At 39.7% G+C, this 14,849-nt stretch overlaps 1 protein-coding gene and 1 long non-coding RNA gene across 2 annotated transcripts in view; one reads left to right on the top strand and one right to left on the bottom strand.

Annotated features, from left to right (window-relative positions):
• LOC127049824 (uncharacterized) overlaps nt 1-6,038 on the top strand; it is a 311,243-nt gene extending 305,205 nt beyond the window's left edge. Inside the window, exon 2 of the long non-coding RNA XR_007774081.1 lies at nt 5,853-6,038. This is a non-coding gene — a long non-coding RNA (uncharacterized LOC127049824). The remainder of the gene's footprint in view (nt 1-5,852) is intronic.
• The window catches only part of LOC127049621 (uncharacterized), a 1,817,862-nt gene that overhangs the window by 18,497 nt on the left and 1,784,516 nt on the right, over nt 1-14,849 (bottom strand). The window lies entirely within an intron of this gene.

Raw genomic sequence — 14,849 nt, 5'->3', positions numbered from 1 at the left:
AATATACTTTGTTTTTAACTTACCATTGTCTAAGGTATAGTATCTCTGTTGAAAGCTCTCCACAGAGAATGGAAAGAACAGACTAGGACTGAGATAACCATTATTGACTGCTTGGTTTTGTTTTTGCTTCATTGCCCGCTTTTCCTTTCTTTATTAATACATATTCATAATAAATAATTGTATTTTGCTTTTCTTTAATCATGATGAGAACCTCATGTGACAAAAATAATATAGGTCTGATCTCTGAATTAGCATTTTGAGAAACAATTATTAAGATTGGGCCTATTTCCTTTTTCTCTAGATTACGTTGTTTAGTAATTTCAGGGATAAATTTATTTGGTGCTCGTCACCTACATATACTCTTTTGCACCCCTGAAGCCATTCCATAATTTTACCCAGGATTGATGTCAGACTTACTGCCCTCCTGTTACCTGAGTCACTCCAGTTACTCTTTTTAAACATTAGTTTTTCACCAGTCCTCTGGAACATCCTCAGAGCTGAATTTGTTAAAAATCAACAGTAGTCATTCACAGAACATCCTCAGCCAATTCTTTTAATAGCCTTGGATGCCAGTTATCCAGTCCTTCTGATTGACGAATATTTAACTATAATAGCTGCTGTTTAACATTCTTTCAATTACTGATGGAATAGGAAGTATTTCCTAATAACTGTAAGATGTGAATACATCATCCTGCTTTTCCAGTTACAGAACAGAAATACTTATTGACTATTTCTGTTTTTTCCCCCTGCATATTGTTTGATGATGTCACTGGACCTACAGTAATTTATTTAGGATTTAAATTGTTCTCCATAAGGGCTTTCTGTCACCTCAGGGGCAAGGCCCAAATGTTAAAGGAGATAACACCATGTTATGACTTGTTCAAATGTTTATGTAAACTCAGAAGAAGCTGCATTTTAAATGTTATCTTGCTTTAATTTCCTATGTCACTTTCTTTCATATTATATTTTGGAAAATGAACACAGCTTTGGTTGTTATGGTTAGTGATTTGAATAGAATATTTGATGCAAGTTTTCAACTGCCAATTATATACTGCAACTAGTAAACACCATTTAGTTTAAAAGGCAACTAAACCAAAGTGTCTTAGCACAGAACAGGACACCTATCTTGTCTAAATCATCATTTGGCAAAGAGATAGTTTTATCTAAAACAACAGGCCTTGCAAAAGAGTAACATCCTGACATCAAGAAAATGTTAAGCACAAAGAGGAATCATGAGTGAGGATAGGTTATCAGAATCATAAGACTAGGTAATAAAATGGATTCTTTTGTAATCACTCTAAATTCTTCCTCCTTGAAATCTTAAGAAAAACATTGATAGTTGAGAAATATTTTGTGGAAAACCTTTATTCATTTCCTAAATGTTCAGATAGCAAGTCATTGTAGAATGCATAGATGCAGATATGTTAGCTAAATGCAAAACATCTAATGTAATTTCTTAATATCATTGCCATGTAAATGGTAAAAATGCTTTATATTCCAAAATGGAATCTAATGACCTTCCTAAACTAACTACTAATGTGAAGAAGCCATTTAAATACAGAATATTTATATTAACAGGGAATTAATTAGCTATCTGGCAAACTCAAACAATTCCTCACCAAACTCAGATAGACAAAAAGAATCATTTCTTCAAAAGTTGTTACAGAAACAACAATTTTTAAAATAATTATTTAAGGTAAAAACTGTCTTTAAAGACACTTAATTTTAAGAAGACTGTTTTGAGGACTAAAATCTCTCAAGACCTTTTATTTGCAATAACAATTCTGTTAAATCCTGATTAAACTGAGTACATATTTTGGAAAAAAGACTGAATAAAAAGAAACAGTTAAAACTAACCTTAAAACTTATGTGAGATTTTCCTGCCTCAGAAAACAAAGACAATTAGAAGTGTGTTACATATTCATAAAGCGACTGCCTATTCAGGAGCTGAAGATGTCACCAAAACCAAACCCCAAAGGGATGGAGTTAATGAAAGGATGACAGCAGGCAGCTTGAATCTAAAACACTGAAGTAAGCACCTCTCTCACACACACTCCCTGCTACCCTACATAGACACATAGTACTCATCAACTTGTCCTATCTATTTCTATAAGTAAGCTGCCACAGACAGCGAAGAACAAAGACACTATCAACAGAGAAACCTCAAGAAAATCAACCCAAGGATGACATCCCCAAAACATGGATTGAGGAGAGGAAATTAACTAAAACACTAGCAATAGATTAGATTTAAAATCTATTGTAGAAATTTTATTGCGATTGGGAAATGCTCTTTTAACTTAATATATTAATAGCTTCTCTCATTAATCACCAGATGGTTATATCATGTATTCCTGGAAAAACAGCAGGGGCTAAACACTAGTAAACACAAAAAGTGGGATTTAATTGGAATTAAAATTCATAATATTTGCTAATTAGTCTTTCTTTAGACAGCTCCTTAAATGTCTTCTTTTAAAAAAGCTGATTTAAATATTTCCTTTGATTCCATAGGATTTAGTTAAGATTGTTTACTTTGCCCATTAATAAAATATGTAGGTTATTTATGATAACCTGGCATGATCCACCTGTCCATAATATTATTTTGCACATTCATAAAGAGTTTTCAGTTGCTAAGATTGGACTCACAGTAATGATGGGAAATAATATCTTGTATATACCAAGAGAAAAGAGCCCTAATAAAGGCAGGCTCACTCTCAAAGATGTAATTTCTGTTAAAACTGCTCCACAAAGAGGCATACCGAATAGGGTGAAATGAAAGTACCAGATTTATTTGTGTGCTGTCATTTGTGTTGTTTAGTTTAATATTTCCTCTTCTTTTTTGAAAAATAAAATAGCCCTTGTTAATAATTGTGATTATTTTGCTTAGTTTTAATTACGGAGTCCTTTAAGGTATGTGTGATGGGGCATCCACCCCACATTGGTATATAAGGGGTTAACAGAGGCCCAGGGAGACTTCATGGAGAAGCATCCAATAGAAGAGAGGCTGTGAGGAACAGCCAAAACAGGCTCAGCAGGTCCATATAACAAGAGCCGCAGGGGAGAGTGCGGTCAGTTGCTGCCTGGAGTTCAAAAAGAGAGGACTGCGATCTTAGCAGAAATGGAAGTTAGCACCATGGAGAGAACAGCTCTGGCAGAGACTAGGGTGGTGTGAGTGGGAGCTCTGGCTGGCTTTTAGGACTGACATGCTGAGGCTGAGGGTGAAGGAGGTGCTAATGCTGCAGGGAAGTGGCCCAGGAAAATGTACTGAGAAGCAACACGTGGCTGCCATCCACAGGGTCCTTGGGTCGGGACCCAGAGTAGCAGGCAGAGCAGGGTCCCCCCCCCCACTCACCATTGAGGAATTGGCAGGACAGTTGGATGACCGTATTAAACCCTGGAGAGGGGGAGCACAGATGGTGTCACAGCTAGAGGGCCATGGCTTGAAGAGAATGCTGCAGTCCCTCGAATGACACAGGTCACAGAGTAGACATACTCTAGGGTGAGGCACCATGGGGGGAGGGCACACCAGCCTGCAGAGCTAATCCCCAAAATGGCCAGCAGGAAGCACCAGAGTGGTGACTACAGCCCCACCGCAGTATGGAAAATAATTCTGTTACTAAAACAGTGGGAGTCACATCCCTGAGTTGGCAGTAAGAGAAACAATTAGTAAGAGCTAGTCTACCATTTCATTTTTCTAGATTAAATAATTTTAATAATTTGGAGGATAAAATTACTTCTCACTCAACATCACACACACACACTTCTCTTAACCAGGATATTTCCTAACCAAATAAAATTATATATTAAGTGATTATCAAACTGTGGGTTTTTGTGCATCTCATAAATCATTCTTAAACTGCACCCAATTATGATTCAAATTTTCATGATTAAATGTTTCCTCTGACTCTGTTTTGATCATGATTCTTTCAGCTTTGGGAAATGGGCCCTCTTTACCCACCAACTATATATATATATTATAGGTTGGGACTATATTATGAATATTATAACGGTCATACTAGAACAGACCAATGGTCCATCTGCCCTCGTATCCTGTCTCTAATAGTGACTAGTGCCAGAGGCTTCAAGGACAATGAACTGAACAGAACTGCACTTTTGAGTGATCCATCCTCTGTCATCCAGTCCTAGCTTCTGGCAGTTGGTGCTGGTTAGGGTTCAGCTGGAGTACTATGTCCAATTTTGGTCAACAACCTATAGAAGGAAAGTCAAGAAACTGGAAAGGACCTAGAGGCAAGCAATAAAGATGATCATACGGATAGAATGCAAAGGCTGAAGGAACTGGATAAGTTTAGTTTGGAAAAGAGAAGACTAAGGGGGGAATATGATAGTAGTCTTCAAACACTTGAAAGACTGTAATAAAAAGATGGAGAAAAGTGGTTCTCTTTTGCCACAGAGAGCAGGATAAGAGGCAATGGGTGCAAACTACAGCACAGCAGATTTACATTAAATCTCAGGAAAAACTTCATCACTGTAAGAACTAGGAAAATGGAACAAATTGCCTACGGCAGTTGTGGAAGCTCCTTCACTGGAGGTTTTCAAAAGGAGGCTGGATAGCCATCTGTCTTGGATGGTTTAGACACAACAAATCTGCATTTTGGCAGGAGGCTAGACTACATGACCCTTGCGGTTCCTTCTAACACTATGATTCCATGACAATCTTGGCTAATAGCCATGGATGACCTATCCTCCATGAATTCATCTAATTCTGTTTTGATTCCAGTTATATTTTTGGCCTTCACAATATCCACTGGCAATGAGTTCTGCAAGTTCACTGTGCAGTGTGTGAAAAAGTACTTACTTAAGTTAGTTTTAAACATGCTGCCTATTAATGTAATTGGGTAACCCCTGGTTCTTCAATTATGTGAGCTAAACACTTAGCTATTTACTTTTAAACTCATAGACTTTAAGGTCAGATGGGACCCTCATGATCATCCAGTTTGACCTCATGCACACTGCAGGCCACAGAACCACACCCACCCACTCCTGCAAGTGACCTGTGCCCCATGCTGCAGAGGAAGGGAGGAAAAAAGTCTCTGCCAATCTGACCTGGGGGGAAATTCCTTCTCAAACCCAAATATGGCAATCAGTTATACCCTGAGCATGTGGACACGACTCATGAGCCTGGCACCTGGAAAATAATTCTCTTTAGTGACTTAGAGCCCTCCCTATCTAGTGTCCCATCACAAGCCATTGGAGAGATTTGCTGCTAGTAGTTGCAGATCAGCTACATGCCATTGTAGGCAATCTAATCATACCATCCCCTCCATAAATTTAGCAAGCTCAGTCTTGAAGCTAGTTAGGATTCCCCCCCACACTGCCCCCTTGAAAAACTGCTTTAGAACTTCACTCCTCTGATGGTTAGAAATTTTCGTCTCATTTTAAATCTGAACCTGTTGATGGCCAATTTATATCCATGTGTTCTTCTGTCCACATTGGCCAGGTTGGGAAGAACAATGTGGGCAACTATGGGGATCCTAGGTCCCTCCACCTTCCCTGGGCAGAGCTCTGCAGGGCAGGAGTAGGGGGCTGCTTTTGGCCCCGTCCCATCCCTGCTCCCCTTCCTCACTCTGGCTTCTGGCTTGGTGTCATAAACAGATAGCTAAGGGTTAATGTTCTTTTACCTGTAAAGGGGTAACACCAGTAACCTGAAACACCTGACCAGAGGACCAATCAGGAAACAAGACTTTTTCAAATCTGGGTGGAGGGAAGTTTTGGGTGTGAGTTCTTTGTTCTTTGTCTTGGGTCTGACCCTCTCGGCTCTGAGAGTGATTTTTCTATCTCCTGGCTTTCTAATCTTCTGTTTCCAAGCTGTAAGTACAAGGATAGTAAGACAATAGGTTTATATTGTTTTCTTTTGTATTTACATGTGTGTAGTTGCTGGAATGTGTTAAATTGTATTCTTTTGGAATAAGGCTGTTTATTCACTTTTTTTCTTAAGCAATTGACCCTGTATATTGTCACCTTGATACAGAGATCCTTTTATGTCCTTTTTTCATTCTTTTTATATAAAGCTTTCTTTTTAAGACCTGTTGGAGTTTTTTTCTTTAGTGGGGACTCCAGGGAATTGAGTCTGCAGCTCACCAGGGAATTGGTTGGAGGAAGAAGTCAGGGGGAAAATCTCTTTGTGTTAGATTTACTAAGCCTGACTTTGCATACCCTCTGGGTGAGGGGGAAGAGAGATTAGATCTCTCGGTACTTGTGTTTCCAGGACTGGAAGCAGGGAATCTCCTAGGGTCGTCCAGGGAGGGGAGTCTGGGAGAAAGTAACAAGGAAACAAGGGGAGGGGGTTATTTCCCTTTGTTGTAAGACTCAAGGCATCTGAGTCTGGGGGTCCCCCAGGGAAGGTTTTGGGGAGACCACAGTGAGCTAGGCACTGTATAATTCCTAGCTGGTGACAGCAATACCAGGTCCAAGCTGGTAACTAAACTTGGAGGTTTTCATGCTAACACCCATATTTTGGACACTAAGGTCCAGATCTGGAAAGAAATGTTATGACACTTGGTCAAGGGCGGGGCAAACAAGATCAGTACAGAATAGGAATTTGCTCTGAGTGATTAGCTGAGAACAATCGAGAACTCTGGCAATGACTTAAAACTTAGTTCAAAAAGGTTAAATATACAAAGATATTCCTAGCACAAAGCTTTCCTTAAATCTAATTACTGTAATAAATAGTGATTTCTGGATTCTGAAAGGAACAACTGCCCTGCATGACACCCATGCATCATAAAATGTCTTAATGAAATTCAAAGAACAATGTTAGATAGAAAACATATTCCTTCACTTGGATAAAGTACTTTTTTAATTTAACAAAGTGAATGCTATTTAAATTCAATAATTTGATTTCAGTTATGTGATAAAGTATATTTGTAACAGTTTGGCTGCTGTAGGTGCAAAGTATTTAAATGAAATGAGGTGGATTTTTAAAGGTTTATGTGACCCCTGTTGACTTTAATGAGTTTCTCTTAGATGAAACAGTACAGTAACCCATTACAGACAGGGTTTTTTTCCTTTGCATATTTTGGTTTTTGATAACAGCAATTTGTAAGACAGGAAACATGTGTGCACAGAGCATGTGTGCACATGCAGACACACATGATCCAACTTTATTCACTAACTAGAGTTTCCTTTACTGTTCGGTCTGTAATCCATCAGTTCATGCTCTCTCTTTTTGTGGATTCTGGAGTGACTCTGAAGTCCAAAGCATGATGTGCATGCTCATGAGCATATCAGGCAGACAAAGAAATTGGTGAGTGTCTTGGTAGCTATAGCAGTGCCATGACACTTTTCCCTTGCAGCTAACAGTCAATTATTTCTGTCCTCTTCAAAGGCTTGGAAAGCTGTAGGTGTTGCGTGTTGCCAGGCTGATCTAGTTGACGCAGCCTTCTCGAAATCATCTGGTTTTATTGCACCAAAGCGTATGCTGTTCTGGATGCTGTCCTTGTATCACTTTCTGGGTCAGCTTTGATTCTGATGTCCTTGTGCCAATTCTGCATAGAAAATTTTTCTGGGGAGTCGATGTTCAGGCATCCTAATGATGTGTCCAAGCCAGCGTAGTTGTGCTATTATCAGCATGGCCTCAATGCTTGTGGCCTTTGACTTTTGGAGAACCTCCCAGTTGGTAATTTTGTCTTACGAGAAGATCCCCATAATGGCATGCAGAGACCACATATGGAAGGCCTCTAGCTGTTTGATATGCCATTTTTATGGTGTCCAGGTCTCACAGCCATAGAGGAGAGATGTGAGCACATAAGTGTTTAAAGTTTTATTTTTGTTGAGAGGGTTATGTTGTGGGATTTCAGGACTTTGTAGCTTTCCTAGTGAGTGAGAAAATTTCTGTATCCTATTCGTGATCTCTTTGTCAAGAGATACATCATTGGAGATTTTGCTGCTGAGATAGGTATAATTAATAACTTGTTTTACTTGGTTTCAACTAATGGATATGGTACAGAATGGAGTGGGGAAGATGATTGATGCAACACCGCAGTTTTCTCCAGGTTGATTGTAAGGCCAAACAATTTTGATACTTCGGCAAAGTGATCTACAATATACTGGAGATCTCCCTCAGTGTGCTAGGAAGGCACAATCATCCACAAAGAGTGCTTCTCTTATTAGTAGTTCTGTTACTATTGTTTTTGCTTTAAGCCTTATAAGATTGATTGTTAACTTAAATAACTATAAAAAACCTTCCCACCAGAGCTTGTGCCACGTGTTTTTTTTACAGTTCCTTCACATACAACTTAGAATCATAGGGTTAGAAGGGACCGCAAGAGTCATCTAGTCTAACCGCCTGCCAAGATATAGGATTTTTTGTGTCTAAACCATCCAAGACAGATACCTATCCAGCTTCCTTTTGAAAACCTCCAGTGAAGAAGCATCCACAACCACCCTAGGCACTCTGTTCAATTGTTCTATTGTTCTTATGGTTAGGAAGTTGTTTCCTAAGATCATATCTAAATCTGCTATACTGTAGTTTGAACCCACTTCTCTAATAGTTCCTTCTGACTGTGTCGGGAACCTCAAACCTCTTTATATCCTAAGTTGAAGGTAACAGATCCCACCTGATGTGGCTGTTAGATGAGTCAATAGAACAGTTTTACATCTTTTATACAGTCATAGAACCTGTAACCTTGTAATACATCTGTAAAAAAAATATTGTTAGATTGTGGTAGTCCATGAGAATTTTGGAACAATATAGATACTTCCATATTGGACTGGGTCAAATTCCCATTTTATTTTGATAAGGAGAGTCACTAGTTCTAATTAACAGTTCATTGTTTCACACTAGTGCTCTAAAGTCTGAAATAAAGGCTTGCTAACATTGCTTCTCAGTTTTACACACACATTAATAGAAACATTAATATTTGTTCTCTGTTCATTCCAGCTTCAAATGATCCGTTCCTCAGATGAAGAAGATTTCTACTTAATGTTCCCTAATCCTATAAAATTTAAGGTCTCAATACAGCCTTTTTATGTGACAAGTTAATTAGAAGGCTTTTATCACAACTAAATATAAAGGTGAAAATAGAAAAGAATCTGATGACCACTTTAAAGATATGTAAACCTGGAGTAGCTGAGGATAACTACTATTGTGCAAGAAGCATATATTAAATGACCATTTGATAACCTGGAAAACTGATGTCATTTATTTAGGTAAATGTCTTAATGGCTTACCTGCAAACTGATAATTTTAAGTTTATAAATTGAAAATAAGTATAATAGTTGCCATTCAAAATAAAAAAGAAAAACTAACTCTTTTCATCAGTTGATCTCAAAGTGCTTCATGATGTTTAATGTATTTATCCTCCCAATATGCCTGTAAAGTAGGGAAGTACCTTTATCCCCATTTTATTGTTGATGGACTGAGGCACAGAGAGGCTATGGTGTTTCGGTGCCTTAGCCCCTTTGTGACTTGGCCTTAAGTGACTTGCCAAAAGTCAAACAGGAAGTCTGAGTTGGAGAATGGAATTGAATCCAGGTCTTCAAAGTCATAGGTTAGTGCCCTAATCACTGGACCATCAACATTTACCCACAATTACCACAGAGTGGAATGCTATATCACTATTGTTTCCAACTTTAAGTAAAGAGAGATGCTACCATATCTCAGATACCACTGTTTAGCAACTGTAAGTAATAGTGACACATACAGTACTTTGAAGTGATAGATGATTCAATATATATTTCAAAAATTATTAATAGAGGTTGATGGTACTGACAAATCCATTACAATACACTTAAATTGCATTAAATGATGTTTTGCTAGTGTTGGATGAACAACTATTTGGAATAATAGAGATGCTACAATAGCAAGAGCTGTTAAAATTGTCCAGCTGTTTGGAAACTAGGCATTATCTGAATGAAGATGAGAAGGAAAGGAGTGAAATAAAGATGCATTTGTGCATTGATAGTAGTAGCTCTGCAGGGAAATAATAAAAATGTAGAATCGTACCACAAATCCAGGTTTGCAAAAACAGGTGTAACCCAAGCTGGGTTCCTTCTGGATGCAGATGCCATGTACACAGGGCTTAGAGCGGCATTCATCAATATCCTCCTCACAATTCAAGCCTGCCCATCCTGTCAAAATAGAAAAAAATGCTTACTCAAAAAAAAAGCAACCCAAACCTATAAATCTATACATTGACCTTAGGTCAGGTAGTCACATAAAAGTAAACACATGTAGCCCTGGCATATATCTATGTACAGAGAAAGATTTGAGTATGTGAACTGACTACATGATACTGTAGGGGAACTAAGTGTAAAGTATTTATTTAGCAACAGGCAATATTATAAAAAAAGATCAAGACATACAGATCTCACTAGTTCTGGTACTTTATTGAGATGTTAATACTCTTAGGATGTTATAGAAATAATAAATAATAATACTTACTTCTGCTGCCAGACATCAGCTAGTGTGCAGCCAGAAGGAGAAGACCTGGTCATATCCCAGCCTCACTGAATATACTGCTGGAAATTAACTAAACCTCCAGCTCAAGGGAAAGCTATATCCATATTATTGGCTGGACCCTGTGCCAGTTCAGGGGTCGAATATTTCCTGTAACCTCTTGTTGCATCGCACACCTGTGCAGGGGGCATCCAGAACCAGTCCTTACTTTAGTAAAATTAAAAGAATATGAGATTTTTTGGTCCCCTTTTTCACATTTTATGCTGGTGTTGCCCATGCTTTAAGACAGGATACTGGACTAGATGGACCAGTGTTCTAATCTTGTATGGGAATTCCTGTGTTCCTGTATAAATTCTAATCAGGTCCTCATGCATTAACATAGTGTTGCACTGCTTAGCTTGCCAATGCTCTGAGTAATGTCTGTTTGTTAAAGATGTTTTTGTTAGGATTAAGAAAACCCCTAAATTTCAGGCCAAATTTGGCCTGACAATGTACCTTTAAGGGGTACAATCTGAGTCTCTGTCTTGCTCACTCCACTGTTAGATGCTGAGAGAACTGTGGAGGCAGCATACTTATCTATACATCTAAACCCAGAACAATGAACCTTATTATAGAAAAAAAGAGGTTGCTTACCTGTACAGAGACTGATGTTCTTTGAGATGTGTTGCTAGATAAATATTCCACAGTTGGTGAGTGAATGTCCAGTGCACATGTCACAGAATTTTCTAGTCAGAAGTATCTAACAGAGAGATGCATGTGCCTATGTTCTCCTCATGCACTTTGCAAAGGTGTAAAGAGTCAGAGCCACTCTGCCACACCCAATTCCTTTGCCACCTGGATGTTGGGACTCTCAAGTAGCAGGAATTATAACTAGGTTATGGAATATGTATTCAGGTTACATATCTCAAAGAATATCAGTTATTGTACAGATAAGTAACCTCTTTTTCTTCTTTGAGTGCTAGTCCATATACATATTCCACAGCTGGTGACTCCCAATTAGTAGCCCTCATTGAGGGCAGGTATAAGAAGCCTTTGTAAGCATGGATTGTAACCCATGTCATCCCTGGCTGTTTGTATCAGTGCATAGTGCTTTGTGAACATGTGTATGGATGGCCAGGTTGCTGCTATGCAAATATCTTGGATTGGCAGATTTGCTAAAGAGGCCACGTAGGTGGACTGTGCCCTTGTGGAGTACACACTTATTCTGTTGGGTGGCTGCCTGCCCACTATGTAACATGACCCGATGCATTGAAAAATCCAGTTTGATATTGTTTGAGTAGACATAGCTTGTCCTTTGACTCTCTCCATGTAAATCAGAAACAGCCTGGGAGAGTTCTGGAAGTCTCTTGTCCTGTCCAGATGGAATAATACAACTCTGCTTACATCCATCAAATGCAGCTTTGCTCCATTCTCCCAGTGTGAAATTTGGGAAGAGTATAGGTCATTCCACCATCTAGCAACTGGAGGAATGAGGAAGGTGATGTCCTTTTGGGGATAGACCAAAGACAGCCATGTCTGAAGTTACTGGAAGTGTAGCTTCACATATGGGGTAATGAACATACAAACTGCCATGAAGCCCACCAGCCTGTAGAAGGATCTTACTCACTTCAAGAGCTGGGAATGAAGATGGGAGCAGAGATCATGTATTCTATAGGCAGTGGCTCTTCTTGTGTTGAACATGGTCCTGATGAACTCTATCTACCACACAGGTGTTCATGTTGATTTCTTCTCATTTACCAGCATGCACAAACATGTGAACAGCTATAGAATGCACACAGTGTTGTCACAGACCTGAGATTCTATTGTCCCTTGACAGCCAGTCATCTAAGTATGGGAACACATCAATACTCAAACTTCTGTGATAGGCTGCTACAAGCATAAGGCACCAAGGATGCTGCAGAGAGTCCAAAACGCAAAACCAAGTATTGGTAGTGACTGTTGTGCAACGAAAACCACAGGAAATGCTTGTGTACAGGTTGTATCACAACAAGAAAGAACATATCCTTGAGGTCGAGACAGCATATCAGTCTTTCTGGTCTATGAAGGGGATGATGGACACAAGGAAGACCATCTTGAACCTGAATTTCTTAATAAAGGTGATCAGGGTTCTAACATCTAACATTTGTTGAAGCCCCTCTGTGTTCTTGGGAATGAGAAGGTACCTTGAATAGAGAGTCCTTCCCCTGTGCTAAGGGCAATACTCTATCATGCCCAAAGCAAGAAGGACTTAACTTTTAGTCAAAGCAGGCTCTTATGGGAAAGGTCCCTGAAGAGACACAGGGAAGGAGGATGGCTAGGGGAGAGAAGAAGAACTGAATGGCTTTGCCTCTCTGTATTACATCAAAAACCCAGTAGTCTGAGGTGTTTAGCTTTACCAGATATGTAGGAAGTGAGCCAGAGGGTTGCTGAAAGGAAAGGAGAATAAGGATCACAAAATGAATGATATGCTGTCCTCAGGCACTGAATCAAATATGGGCCTGGTCACTGCCAAAGTAGAGTGGTGTAAATAAGACACAGATCCCCCATGCAATGGACTGTCTTCTTGAGAGTCTCTGCCTGTGGCCCAGATGCTCAGATGGTCTTTACTGCAAGAATGGCTATTGCTGATTGGATTGGGATCTGAAGTGCCCTATTCTGGAGGCTGGGGTAATGATCCCTAAGGATCCGTGCGTGGCCCTAGCATCTTGGAGAGATCTCATGGCCTTGTCAGACTTCACATGAAAGAGCAAGCAGCCCTCATATGGCAGGTTCTCAATAGTTGTTTGTTCATAATTCTTTAGATTTGCCTGCCAAGGCCAGTCAGCAAGAGTGCCTGATGTTGCCATCATCCTAGAGGCAGTATGTTTCATTCAAGGCCACCTGTAGCTTGGTTCTGGCCATCATATGACCTTCTGCTGGGATAATCTGGAAATCATTCTTGCAATCCTGAAGCAGCTTCTCAGTAAACTGTTGTATAGCAAACCAGTTGATGGAGTCATATTTTGCCAAGACTGCCCGGTTCAGTGGTTTTCAACTTTTTTGATTTGCAGACCCCTAAAAAATTTTGAATGGATGTGCAGACTCCTTTGGAAATCTTGGACACTGTCTGTGGACCCCACAGGGATCTGCAAACCACAGGTTCAAAACCACTGGCCTAGTAGTTCAAGATCTGCATCTGAAGGTTTGATGTGGAGTAGGATTTCTGGCAGGTTGAGGTACTTTCCTTCCTTGTCCTGGTCAATTTATGGTGCTCAGAGAACTTGTATAAAGTTCTGACTGACCTTTAATGTCTGACAGACTGGTGGTCTTATGTAGCCCCAAAAGTTGGATCCAGGAAGGGAGATCTTCACCGCTTCTCCTCTGAAGATTTGCAGTCCAAGTCTGATTTGTCTCTGTGCTTCTCAGACAAGGAAGCTATGGGCTTGAATAATCTTTCAAGATTAAAGCCAGGACAGATTTTGACAGCCTCCAGTCTCCCAAGGATCCAGGCATGTGGTCAGAGACCAGCCTCATCCCCTGATCCATGAGGAGAGCCCTGAGATGCACCTTCCTTCAGTGCAGGGTTTGCTTCAAGAAGGACCTACAGATTTTGTAGCACTCCAAACATGCCCCTCATCAAGGCAGACAAGATATTTTGTGTGTCTGTTATTCAGCCTCTGGCACCTCTGACAACTACAAAAGTGAAAATGGAGCAGAAGAGCTTATATGCCACCTCAGTGGATACTGCTGATTAGAATATTCTCTGACGTCTGCACACCAACTGTAGAACTATAGGGACTAGCACTCAAAGAGGAACTATACAGATACCCCACTCATTGCTAAATATCTGCTGCACATATTATTCCTTCTATTTTAATTCCTAACATTTTTTAAAAAAAGACTTTGATCAACTAGTCTTACCTCCTGCCAAACATATAATTTCACCCAGTGATTCCTGTCCCAAGTCCATAACTTCTGTTTGAGCTATTGTGTATCTTTTAGAAAGATATCTAGTCTTTACTTAAAAACTTCAAGTGGTGAAGAATGCACTGCACCCCGAAGTACATTGTTCCAATAGCTAACTGGTTCTTAGTGAGCAAGAGATGACAGAATGCAATATTTGTAGATGCTGCCATTTGAATAAGATGATATATGGAACTTGTTATAGTCATTAGCAGAATATCTGAAGTGAATGATCTTCACCTAAAGATGGCATGGAAAGTCAAAACCAGGTGCCTGAGCTGTTGGATCTGTCACAAGATAGGCATTGCCAATGTACGAAGCTTGTCCTTGACACCTAATATGCCATCTGGAGGTAATATCAAGGTTCCTTAGGGGAATTGTCCAAACAGGATGTCTTGAACTGAGACAGTGGCTCAGTGGATTAAACACATCTTTAAATAGGGGTAGATGTCTGATACTGTAAGGAGCAGATTCTTCAAGGTGACTTGTTGCCTGATGTCAGGAGGGGTGATGT

The sequence above is a fragment of the Gopherus flavomarginatus genome, chromosome 4, assembly GCF_025201925.1.
Source record: "Gopherus flavomarginatus isolate rGopFla2 chromosome 4, rGopFla2.mat.asm, whole genome shotgun sequence".
Taxonomy (NCBI): Eukaryota; Metazoa; Chordata; order Testudines; family Testudinidae; genus Gopherus; species Gopherus flavomarginatus.
Note: the sequence above shows the minus strand (reverse complement) of the source record. Positions and strands in the feature narration are given on the sequence as shown.